The sequence below is a fragment of the Molothrus aeneus genome, unplaced genomic scaffold (assembly GCF_037042795.1).
Source record: "Molothrus aeneus isolate 106 unplaced genomic scaffold, BPBGC_Maene_1.0 scaffold_40, whole genome shotgun sequence".
Lineage (NCBI taxonomy): Eukaryota > Metazoa > Chordata > Aves > Passeriformes > Icteridae > Molothrus > Molothrus aeneus.
Genome location: NW_027099068.1, coordinates 662,014 through 675,279, shown reverse-complemented (window position 1 = coordinate 675,279; position 13,266 = coordinate 662,014).

Genomic DNA, 13,266 nt, shown 5'->3' with positions numbered 1-13,266 from the left:
GCCATGGCCCTGCCCTCAGGGCGTCCTGCCCACCAAACTGCTCCAGTCAGGTGATGTCAGGCACCATCAAAATACATTCAAACAATGCATTTTCCACATTCTGGCAAAATCATGGCCATGCAGGCCACGTGCTGGAGGCAGACTGCTGTTGGCAGAATGGGGGAAGCCCCAGCAGCTGCTCTCCCCAGGCTGGATGGCCATGGCAGCAGAGGCAAGTCTCTCACCGTGTCCACTGCTGTGGGACCCAGTGCTTTGGACTTGTTCCCACCCAACTCAGGCTGCTGCTACAGCAGCACCATGCCTTCACACACTTGATAACAAGGAGCTGGAATGGCACACAGGACTGCCCCAAAAGCTAAAAAAAAAAAAGGGGGGGAGATGGGGAAGGGGGCAAGTGAGTTAGAATAGTTTGCTCATTTTTAATACAAGCATACCTGGATTTAAGCAGGGACACTGGGCTAATCCTACTGGGGACTGGTTTGTAAGCCTTGTCTCTAGCAATTCCCACCAGTCTGCAGGCATTTTCAGTAGAAGGGGTAGATAAGATTTTACAGCACATGCATGAGCAAGTCTGAGCTGGAACTCAAAGGACAAGACAAATACAAATTGGCCACCCATGGGGAAAGGAAGAAAGAAAAGCAGATGAAACAAGTGCCATTGTGGCTGAATTGCCTGCATCGATCCCATGGTCAAACCTTTCTGTACAAAAGCACCTCAATTCAAACACACAGCTTAAGATCAAGGAATTCAAGTGTTTCAAGAGCATTTAAAGCCTGATTCCTATTACTTTCAAGGAAAGGTAGATGCTAAATTTCTTAAAAACACAAATGTGGGACTATTTGGGACTGCATCCTTCAAAAGCAGGAATGGAGGTTTAGAATTGCAGAACTGTTTCCATTGGAAAAGACCTTCAAGATCATAGAGTCCTCCCAATAACCTGAGACCACTAACACTGCCAAGGCCACCACCAAAACATATCCCAGGAAATGTCGTGGGATGGGACATCTTCCTTGTCTCCTTTGTCTCCCCAGGAGCCCCTTGGAAAGAGAAATGCCCACACAGGCTTTATCTGACTCCTTCCCAGCCAGCCTTTCCCTCACTCCTGGGTCTCATTTGCTCCACAGGCTTCACCAGCTCGCTCAGCTCAGAGGAGCTGTCAGAGGAGAAAACGCTGCCTGGTGTGGGGCTGTCTGATCCCTGTCTCATCTTGATTCCATCTGCCCCGCTCCCTCCCCCATCCAAGAGACCGAAGGATCCCCCCAACCCCACGGTGCTGCACCAGATCCCGGGCACGTTCCCTCCTGCGCTCCTTGGCGGCCCCGGGGAGGCTCCAGAGCCCTCCCTGTGTGCGGGACAGCTGCTGCAGCACCGCTGCGCCTGCGTGCGAGCAGCGCCCAAGGAGCAGCTGCGCCAGTTCAGAGTCTGAAACGGAATCCTCAGGGCACACAAATGACAACTGGCATTTCAGGGCTGGCAGGAGAAGCTAAATCCATCTGCTCGCTGCCCTTTCTAGCCATGGCCACGCTGATGCAATTGGAAGAATTGCCCCTGCCCAGGAAGCTCTCAGGTACAAGAGAGCAGCAAAAGCCAGGTGTTTCTGAGGTGCTAGCTGCCAGTGCCTCAGGTTTTCCTTCCAAGTTCTAAGGGGTTTGGACTGTTTTTACCATTTCAACATTTTCTGTGTGTCCCTGTGAGCGAGTAAGCACCACAAACGAACTCCCTCAAAGCCTTGAGGTACTGCCAGAGCAGAACTTGTTCATGCTCTTTTCTCCTGGTGATTTTATAATCCCGTGCAGACTCTGATAGCAAACCCGTGCTGTAGAGAAAAGATTGACCTTGGCATCCTGGGGCACTTTCTGGGTGGGTGTTTGAATCTGCTTTTCCAGGCCTTGGGCTTTTTATGAATGTGAAGCTTGACTAGGCCAATATTCAAGCAGCAATCAATTTATTATTTAATATGGTAAAGTATGAGCAATACAGCACTGGGTACAGTGGGGGAAGTTTTCCCTCCAACTGCACACCGATAATTGATGGTTACAGGTATTTGTAGGGGTACTCATCAGGTTTTTTTTTTTAACAGTTTCTATTTCCAATTTTTACTCATCAGCAATTTTTATTCCAAATCATTACATCACAATTCTATACACTATTGTGATTTGAATTTCTCAGGATGTATTTTCAAAGGAGTATCCCCAGATGGTGATGGTCCAGTTTCCGAAAGAAGAAAGATGAATCCCATCTGGTGGAGTCCAGCTCCCCAGATGTGTCCACCTTTTAATTGCAGAGACTATAAATCTAACAACAGTGATGTCCAGCTTCCCTTTGGTCGAAACCATAAGTCCTTGAGGTGATGTTCATCTTCCTTTCTCAAGCTGTTTTTCTCTGCTTCAATAAGGCATGAGATAAGCATATTTCCTATATATCTTCCAAAGCTATAGTTTCAAGGATACAAGTAATATTCTAACATTATACTTCAAAAGGTTATTATTGCAGAGCTTTTTTTTTTTTTTTACGGATTAAATGCAAGCAAGAAGCAACATCCTTAACACCTTAATTCCAATGCTCCTAAATCAACCAGGGTTAATTTCAAACAAAAGATAGGTTCAAAGGCCTTTTTCCATGCTTTATTTTCCTCAGTTATTATTAGAATTCACAACTATCCCATTGTCGATGTCCACACATTTCGCATTCACAAGTACACACTTGGCCTGTTTGTACCTGACACCAAACACAGCTTTGCATCTCACACCCTCAGCAAGTCTGCAGACAAAACAAAGCTGGCAGGAGCAGCTGAGAGCCCAAATGATTGCGCCATTCAGAGGACCTCGGCAGGCTAAAGAACTGGCCTGAGGGGAATCTGATGGAGTTCAAGGATGGGAAATGAGAAGTCTGGGACCTGGGCAGGAATAAGCGCAGGCATCAAGAGCAGCAGGAGGCTGACTGCGAGAGAAGCGGCTGTTTTCTCTTCCTTGTTTTGCTGGTTGGGGGTTGTAGCGCAAGGCCAAGGCAGAAGGATGCCTGCAGCCAGAGAAAGAGGGGGTTCGCAGCTGGCGCTGCCGAGCCGAGCGCGGCCAGCCCCGGAGCCGCCCCGCCCGCGCTGTGCCCGCAGCCCCGGCTCTGCCGCGCTCGTCCCCGCCAAGTCCGGCCCGCGCCGGGGCCGCGCTGGGCGCGCGCGGGCCCGAGCGCAGCGCCCCCCTCAGGCCGCGCGCCACCAGCGCAGCCGCGGCCGTTGCGCGGCGGGCGTTGTGGCCACAGTCGGCGATCGACGCCATGGCCGAGCTGCCGCTGCCCGCCGGGCTCAGCGCCGGCACCTTCCCCGCCAAGCTCTGGCGCCTGGTGAACAGCCCCCGCGTCCGCTCCGTGTGCTGGGACAGCCGCGCCCAGGGGCTGCTCATCGACCGCTGCCTCTTGGAGCGAGAGCTGCTCAGCTCGGGCCACGCCCACAGGGGGCGTGGCCATGGGCCGGCCCCGGTGCCGCACACCTTCAGGGCCACGCAGTTCCGCAGCTTCGTGCGGCAGCTCTACCGCTACGGCTTCCGCAAGGTGCTGGGCTGGGTCGGCTCGGCTGCGCCGGGCGATGCCGGGGCCTGGCTCCACTACTGCAACCCCTGCTTTCGCCGCGACCGCCCCGACCTCCTGCTCCGCATCAAGCGCCGGAGCGCGGCCAACAGGCCGCGGCCGGCGGCGGGCCGGGAGGGCCGCAGGCGCCCGCCCTGCGGCTCCCAGCAGCTCCCCGGGCCGCGGCCGCTGCCGGACGGGCGGCGCGGGCGCGGTCGCTTCCAGCCGCTGCCCAGGGAGCGGCCGCCGCTGCCGGCCGGGCGCCCGCCCAGCGGCTTCCTCCTGCTGCACAGGGAGCGGACGCTGCCGGACGGGCGGGAGCTGCGCAGCCCCCGGCCCGGCCGCCTCCAGCAGCCCCCCGGCGAGCGGCCGCTGCTCGCCCGGCGCCCGCCCTGCGGCTTCCACCTGCTGCACAGGGAGCGGCCGCTGCCGGCCCGGCGGGAGGGGCCGAGCCGCTTCCAGGAGCTCTACGGGGAGCGGCCGCCGCCCGCCGAGCGGGAGGTGCTCGGCATCCCGCCCTGCCACTTCCTCGGGCTCCACGTGGAGCAGCCGCTGCCGCTCGGGCGGGAGGGGCCCCGCAGCCGCTCGCAGGAGCTCTACGGGGAGCAGCTGCCTCCGGCCGAGCGGGAGGTGCTCGGGGTGCAGCCCTGCAGCTTCCAGCAGCTCCACAGGGAGCAGCAGCCCGCAGCCTACGACGCACGAGGTAGGAAAAGAGTTGTAGCCCTGTTTTTCCGAAAGGTCGTGAAAAGTGACCGTTTCAAGTAGTTTTCCACAAGGCTCTGTCATTCTCAGCCAGAAGTTGTCAAGCCTACTAGCAAGGGGCACCTAGGAGGCCGAAAGATTCTCTGCCTGGTTTGCCTGTGTGCTTCCCGTGATGTTTGATCCACAACAGCACCAGAGCTCTGTGTCCCACAGCCACGTTGTGGAGCCTGACCAATGTGTTTGGATTCTTGCAGCCAGCCCGGGCACTTCAGGGCCCAGCGCTCCCGCTGGCAGTGCAGCTTGTGCAGCATGGACGGCCTCCAGCTCAGCACAGAACGCGCCTGGGGAGGAGGAATGGCCACCAGCAGATCTCGGCCTTGCTGTAGAGAAAATGATTCGGGAGATCAGGAGGTCCCTGTCTGAAAGATCTCCCTCTGCTCAGGTAATTCCATTGGATGGGGATAAAAGGGGCTGGACTGAGAGCTTTTGAACCTTGTGACACGGTTGAGAAGCAAAGGCTTCTTTAATTGAACTTATTTCATTCTTATTTAGTTATTGAATTATTCTTGGTTAAGAAAGATTTCTAAAAGAGGGGATGAAGAAGAAATGAAGAAGAGGTTTTACTTGCTGGGAAAGAGGAGAAGAGTGTTTGGGGAATTGGCACTGAAGGCCAAGTGTCCCGTGCAGGGAGGGGCATGCCAGAGGTGCCTCTGTCCCAGCTGCAGCAGATGTGGGCTGTGCCTCTTTTGGGTGGGAAGGCCAAGGCAAAGCAAGGGCTGGGCTGCAGCTGCTGCTGCTGTTGTTAGCATTCAAAAACACATAATCACATAAGCGATTATATGCAGTGCTTTTTATTTAAGAGCTCTGGGAATCGGGGTAGTTTCCACCCAAATCTGATTGCAACCATATGTTCGAGGTGAACGTGTTTTATACTCTATCGTTATATAACTTTCATGTTAATTATTAAACTTATATTGTTCTATTGTAGGCACAGATTTCAGCTAAACATAGCTTCTCATGGTTCCCCCTTAAATTTCTAACCTAGTTTCTCATGATTCTTCTTATGATTATACAATAATTATATTTAGTTACTAAACAATCATCACATCTAGCAATTATATCATTTATCATACTGCTTACGCAGGTGCAGTGATCTGAGAAAACACAAAGCCTAACATTTTCAAAGTCTATCTTTCACATTTTCTAGGGCTCCACTATCACTGTGTGAGCCCTGCCGTGCGTGTAGGCGCTCCCAGAGCCGTGGCTGGGGCTGGGCTGCAGCTGCAGCTCTCTGTCCTTTTGCAGATTATGACACGTGTTGGCCAAAGAATGTCTCTCTTTCTGTTGACGTGCTGACCCATTGCCTGCAGTACATTTGTGATTATGACTCAAGGGGGGGAGTGTGATTTTTTGGATTGACCAATACCTTATTCTCAAGTGGCATGACTTTTGTCCTCTGTAAAGTCATACATAGCAGTTTAGAGAAGCATTTTATTCCATAAGAAAAGGAAACATTGCAGGCTCTGAACCATCTTTAGAATCTTTAGGGTTCTGATGGATGAGCTATGGCAGAAGAGATGAATATTCTGAAACTGGTCATAGTGAGAATATCTTTGTGACCAAAGGTAATTTGCTTCATTGTGGACATTTACTTCCTCAGTGGAATAGAAACACTACTTGGTTGTCTGGCTTTTCCTGTCTTTTGGGTTGTTTTTTTTCCCTACTCTGACGATGTACAGATTTTTGCCACTGATCCCAAATGTGATCCTGGAAATACCCAGGGTGCATAAATGTTTGCCTGGATGACACGCGTGGGGCAGCAGCAGAGGCTCCGAGAAGCAGCACCTTGTGATGGGTTGTGTGAGCGGTTGGCTGGGGGTGCTGAGACTCCCAGGCAGAAATGTGTGCTTTGCCTGTGGGTTTGCAGCACACAGCCCTGGGCAGGGCTGGGAGCGAGCTCTGCCCTTGCTGGCAGCCGTGCTGGCAGCAAGGAGAGCCCCTGGCTTTGTGCTGGCTGATTTCTCACAGCTCTGGGATAAGGCAGGGTCAGAGCGTGGGGGCACGTCCCCTCACTTGGTGTCTTCTGGTTTTCTGTGTTCATGTTTTGTCTCAAAGGTCATTTTGTAAGAGCTTCAGTTTCACCTTGGCCCCCTGAATCCTGAGTTTAAAAGGCTTGTCATGTGAACCGTGGGGGCAGTGTTCCCTCCTCTGTGCTCCATGTCCTTTGGGAGTGGAGAAGGAGAGTTACTGTATCCCTGATATGATTCCAGCAAAATAGTGAGTGATCTTTGGGTTCCTTTCTTTCTGTTTTTCTGCTCAGGACAATGTTGGTGTTGCCCCTGATTCTTCTGGAGGGGAGCCTGTGAACAGAGCTGCAGCAGAGGAGGTTTCATCTGGCACCGAGAGCTGCAGGAACAGTTCCCAGGAGCCCCAGGAGCCTGGTGAGGACAGAGCCCACACTGATTTAGAGAGCTGTGAGATGGCTGCTCTGAGCAGGGTTGGTGCTTCCTGGTGCCTTTAGTTCAAATCCTGCACTGGCACAACCTCCCTGAGCCCTGCCCTCCACGCTTCTCCAGAGGCTCTGACACTGAGTCCTCTGCTGTGGCAAGAGAGCAGGGAATAAACCTGACCTTGTGGGAGTTGTGTCACCAAGCCGGGTGTCCCAGTTTTGTGCTGAAGTGGGTGGGTAAATTTGCTGCAGGGTGCCAGGGGCGGCCAGGCTGAGCGACTCTTGAAGGAACAGGGGAAAAAAAGAGCAAAAAGTCAGGGTAGAAGTCCAAATCACTGACTAAATGTAATACCAGTCTGCTGGTATTGGTCCTGACCCACAAGAAAAACAAGGAGCACAACATCAGAGGCCAACCAATAGAAAAATCACAGTAACTCCAGTATCAGAAGGAAAAGCTGGAATGACCCCTGATTAGGGAGGCCTAAGAGGAGAGAGGGAGCACTGTGGATCCATTCCTTAGCCAAGCTGGTGCAGCCTGCAGGCCTCGTAGGGAGCTCTGTCCCTCCCAGCCCTTTATGCCAGAGCTGATGGTTGAGTTGGAGCAGCTGCTGCTCGCTGCAGAGGGCAGTTTGTAGATGCCAGGTAATGGAGCTGGTTCATGACTCAGCTCCCAGCACCTTCAGCTTCAGCCATTTCAGTGAGGGCTGAGGTCTCTCTGTCAGCACAGAGAAAGAACAAGGCTGGGCTTCCTTGTGGCAGCTGGGACTGTCTGTGTTTCAAGCTCTCCTGGGTGCCCTTTGCAATGCGGGGGCTGAGACTTTATCAAGATACTTCAGTGTTTTGAAACACACTTTTGAACACTTGGAATGGTCCCTGTTCTTTTAAGGGCAGATTGCTTCAAATTGCCAAGTGAGAGTCTGCCTTTCAGGCCATCTTTGACAGCCCCTGGTCGAAGGACAATTGCTGCCCAAGGGAAAGGTGCAGAAGGGCCAATATTGACTGGGCATTCCCTTTGCTTCCCAGATGCCATCTGACCAACATCTCCAGGAGGGCTGCCCTGCACGGCAGGAAGAGACAGGGGAGAGCCTGTGACCATTGGGCAGGTAGAACTCCTCTGTTTGTAGATATGTTTATAGATTTCTATGGTTCTATTTATTAGTGGTTATAGTTCCATTTATAGATGATAGTGTTCTATTTATATGGACATAGCTTGATAGATCTGTATAGTTAAATGTGGATATGTATATAGTTATAGATGTGATATAATTATATTTTATTATATATTTACATTTATAGATTTTCAGAGTTAGATTTTTATATGTGTAAAATATTTATATATATATATATGCATATGTATGCAGTTACATTTATGAATGTGTATAGTTATCTAGTAAGAGGAATAGGAATGTTTAGATGGAGAGATTGATGGATAGATTGCTGTTTGTGTAGGCCTAGGCTGCATTTTTAGCTCTTTCCCCCCTCGGCTGCCTTTTTCACCTCTTGCTTTTGCCCCGGTGCCCCCTGTGTCCCCTGTCCCTGTGCTGGGTCCGAGCTGGCGGCCGGGCCGGGCGGAGCAGCACTTCCAGCCCCGGCTGTCCCTGGAGCGGTGGGAGCTGCCGCTGGCTCCAGGCACTGTCCCCTGAGGAGCTGCTGAAGGACGGTGAGACAGAGGGGGCTGAGGGGGCTCAGGGGGCGCTGAAGGGACGGTGACCCTGAGCTGCTGCTGGGGCTGAGGGCTGTGGGGCAGCCGAGGGCCATGGTGGCACTGAGGTGACAGGCAAGTGGCACAGGCTGGCAGGGTGGTGGGTCTCAGGGGACGGGATGGGTCAGAAGGGACTGAGGGAGGTGAGAGGACTGTGAGGGGCTGAAGAAACTGAAGGGGGCTGGGGGTTCACCGAGAGCATGGCGGGGCTGAGGGGATGGAGGGGGCCAGCAGGGACCACAGAGGGCTCCGGGACTGCAGCTCTGCCAGGCCTTGGAAGCAATTCCAGAGCCTCCACTTTTGCCACAGCTGCCATGAAGACCTTGAGGACAGCCGGAGACTGACGGGAGCCAGCAGGGAGGAGCTGAAGGCCAGCAGCAAGAGCAGTGAACGGGACCTGCTGCTGCCAGCCTGGAGAGAGCCCGGGTGAGGCCACAGGCCCGGGGAGGCAGGTGGGGCTGAGGGTGCCGTGGGCTGTGGCCGTGGGCACTGCCCGGCGGGGCAGGAGCGGGCCCTGCCCGTGCTGGGGCTGCTCAGCGCAGCTGCCCCGGCCGGCACAGGGGCTGTCCTTGGGCAAGGCAGCTGTGCCGGCAGGGCCGGGAGCTGTGCCGGCTCTGCCGGGCTGCCGGGGCTGCGGGACAGTCCCGCCGCGGCTGCGCTCACCACAGCCTGGCCCGCTCGGCTGCTTTCTCTTTCTGACCCCCCTGGGAGGCTCTGACATTGCCTCTTCCCTGATGGAAGTGCAGCTGCTGCCAAGGGAAACGTCCCCATACTCACTCAGTGTTCCCTTTGCTTGCCAGATGTTCCATCTGCTGTTGCTGTCCAGGAGAGCTGCTCTGCACGGGAGGAGGAGACCGAGCGAGAGGCTTTGAAGATGGGGCAGCTGGGATCCCTCTGCTTCGAGTGCTGTTTAAAGATACACGGACTTGAACGTAGCCACAGTTATTATATGTGTATTTCCATATGTGGGCTGCTATTTGTATGTGTTTATTTCCATGTGTATATTCTTATATTTATGTATATTTATTTTGTTATGAATGTATGCTATGTATATATATATTTTTTTTTGACATTACATATATGTGTATAAATTTATGTATGTAGACATGGATATTGTTATATCTGTGTTAATTTCTATTTCCTGTGGGTAAAGTTGTGTAGGTATCTCTTTTGATACAATTTTTGTTATATGGCTGTTAAAATAGGAATATTGGTATTTGTATAGGTATATAAGTCTATTTTTATATGCATATTTATCTGTTTCTGGATGTAATTCTATTTACATATCTATGGAGATATTTTTGTATTCCTAGATGGGCTTAATCCTTGTAGTAATATGTAATAAATTAAGTTGTTAAACACCTAATTGATCTTTGTGTATAGTGCGTTGTTGTGGAGGTTGGATATAAATTAACTGAAGTTATTATTTGTATATGATTACATAGAAAGGTTGTAATAATAGAATAAATTCCTGTTTTTAACCTAAATTGAGATTTGTATAGTTCTGTATAGGATATATATATAGGATTTTGGCCATGCAAGTCTCCGGCCATGCCCAGCACATGCCCCACCTGCACTCAGGCTGGGCAGGGGAAGCGCAGATTTGGGCTGGCAGCAGAGCCCCACCTTGGCTCAGAACTCGCTGCAGAGGCCTGCTGAGAAAATTCTGGGGCTCCACTGAGAGCAGAACTCCAAGCAGGAGCAACCCTGGCAGGAGAAATCATTCACAATGAAAAAAGAGAGAAAATGTGGCCAAGCAGATGTGGGGATACTCTGTGAGGCTGATAAAATGCTCTGAATCACCCCTGCCTGGGCACGTCTTCTGCAAAAATGTTTTGTTAAAAACTGAACACCTCCCATGAAATACAGATTGCACTTTCCCCTTCACTTACCTTGCTGTGTAAGTGGAGACACTCTCTCCTTATCACTGAGAATTTTTGCCCTTCAGCACCTCACATTTAATCAAAGATGATGTACTACCACTTGGCACCATCAATGAAAACAGCCCTGCCCTCGTGGCAGCGTTTGCAAAGTCTTCCCTCCTCCTGTCCCCACATCTGACAGACGGAACCATCCCCTTCTGTCCCAACTGTGCCTGAGCTGAGTGAGGGCTCCAGGAGCTCAGGAGGCTGCACGTGGGAAGGTTTTGCAAAGCTTCCTAAGCACCAGTAACCTCTGGGTTTGCCAGTCTTCTCTTGCAATATTGTCCTACTCAAGAATGATCCTGGAGGACACTGTGCCTCCAGCTCACTCAAGCAAAGTTTGTTTTCTTCAAGGCTTGAATAGAAGAAAATGAAAATTGTGGTTTTTAGAGTGAAATTTGGGGGTTGGTGCGGCTGGGTTTGCTCCACTATTTGCTGTGGAAAGTAGGGTAAAAGCTTTAAATTCCCAGCAGAAGCTGACTACCAGCCCACACAGAGCTGAATGAGGCCCAGGTGGGCTTGCTGCATGCTGGTCCAAGGGAAAAGCTGGAACAAAGTCCCCTTTTATTGCAGATGGAGTCTGTACTGGTGTCTCCAGGGCTGTCTGTGGTAAGACACGGCAATCCAGGCAGAAACTGTGGATATGAGAGTTCCCACAGCAACCTGCTTCTCCAGGGTGAGGGACGAGGCCAGCCCAAAAGCCTGGAAGGTGCTCTGGGCACTGGAGAAGGCCAGGCTGTCCTTGTGCAGGGATGGCCTTCAAAGGGCACCTCACACCTTGTGCTGCTGACCAAGGGCAGCTGGTGGCCTTCCACAAAATGCTTCTTTTGTCCAGCTCTTGGAAAAGTTCCAGCCAGCAACAATTCCTGCTGCTCACACCAGCCCTTTCCAAGCAGGAGGAATTCCAGCAGCAGCCTGACAGCTTAGTGGCAGGAGAATAAAATACTCAGCTGAGCGTTATCAACTCTCTGTCAGAAGCCACATCCTCAGCCCCTCATCTCCTCCAGTTGTCTCAGACGTGGAGGAAGCAGCAGGAAATCTCTGATCCTGGAAGGGAAAGCAGAAGGAGGAGAGGCAGTGGCTGGTCCCTGGGGCCTTGGGAGCAGTGAGAGCCATCCAAAACAGGATCTCTGCTGGGCTGTGGAGATAAGAGTGACCAACCAGCAATGCTCTGTGAGAGACTGGAGCCGGATTACCAGAAGCAGTTACACTGATTATTGACCTCCACAATTAGAAATGCACAACAACCACTCAGGTGACTTCATCTGGCCATGATCTTTAGCTGCAATGCCAAAATCTCATCAAATATGTTGCTATCCTTTAAACAAGGAAGGAGAGCACAAATACCAACAATTCTCATCAGCCTTCTGGGTTGGAAAGACCATTTAATTTATGGTCCCTTAGCTGTCAGCCTAAACTCTGCTGTGCAAACCTTAGGTCTATGTTGGACCTCATAAACTTCTTGAGCATCAACTTAGGTGCAAACCTGCTACAAAACCCTTCAGGCACCACACTGACTTAGAGTGGCAGTGTCGCTGTCGAGGCGGTCACGACATAAAGCAGAGACTACAAGCAGTCTCAGTTGGCAACACTTTATTATTGAATATGGCTGATTTTTATACACTTTCTAATTGTTTATCTTTCTTCTATCTTTACTATTGGCTACAATATATCAACATAATACTATTGGTGAGAAGTTATAATGACTTAATTAACTTTCTAAAAATGTTTCATCCAGCTGCAAAGTTCTTCTATCTTTCTTCTCTCAGTCTCCTTGGCTACAGCCTTGGAGAGAGCTCCTTATCAGTTTCTTCTTACTTCTCAGCTTCTTCTCGCTCCTTTAGCTAACAGGCCCACTGTTAGCCCCTTCCACATGGCAGGACTTCACTGTTCCAGCAGAGAATTTTATTCACTTGCTCCTGCAAGTCATTTCCAGAGTGGAACTGAAATCAGTGCCTTGCTATCTGGATGTGATAGGATTTTCCTCCTGTCCCAAGAGACAACAGGGGAAAAGATTTGTTTCTATTATACCATTACATCTAAATCTTTGGTTTGAGAGCAAAAGGAAAACGTTCCTTTAAGAAGTAAGTTCTGCCTGGGCTTTTTGGCATGAGGACAAACTGGGGTGTGCTGGCAGGAGCAGCACTGTCCCTGTGGGTGCAAACCCCCTGAAGGATGAACAGGCTGCTGTCACAGGGGCCACACCTGCAGCATGAAAAGCCACCGTGCCATTAATTCGATGCAAACTAAACACAAGTGACACAGCTCTGCATCCTCAGCAAGGACTTGCCTCTGCAGAGATGTTGCTGACAGACTCAGCTCTTGTGTGCAAGTGCTGTTAAATTGTCACACAAATCAACCACCCCTCCCTCTCTTGTCCTTCTTGGCGTCCGGCTGCTGAGCTGCTGCTGAGAAAGAAGAGGCAGAGTCCTTCAGGGCAAACGGGGACTTTGCAATGGGCAGAAACTTCCTCCTTTCTTTTGTTTTCAGTGACAACAGAGGGGTTTGTCTTCAGTCCCTGTGTCAGCAGGGAAATTGTGCCTGCCCGTCACACCTAGGATCTGAACAACCTGGATTGTTATTGGTGTAAAACCCACAGTGACCTGAACTTCTGCAGGAATATGGAGAGAAGAGTCAAAAGGGATTCCTGGAATGTTGCAATAAGCAGATAGTGGTCTTAAACATATATAGATAAAAAGGCATAAAAGCTCATAAAAGCGTATGGAACTGATGTAAACCTAATAAAAAGAAGCATTTTATTGTAATAAAGAGTGAGGGTTGCAGACCACAGTGTGAGAAATAGCTACTCACTTTTCATAGTTTAGGAAGGTTTATTAAACCTTATCAAAAATACAACAGAAGACTGAATAAAGAAAAAAGGTTACAGCACCAGCAGCAAAAGATTTTCCTCGCCATGTGCTCAGCCCCCTCGC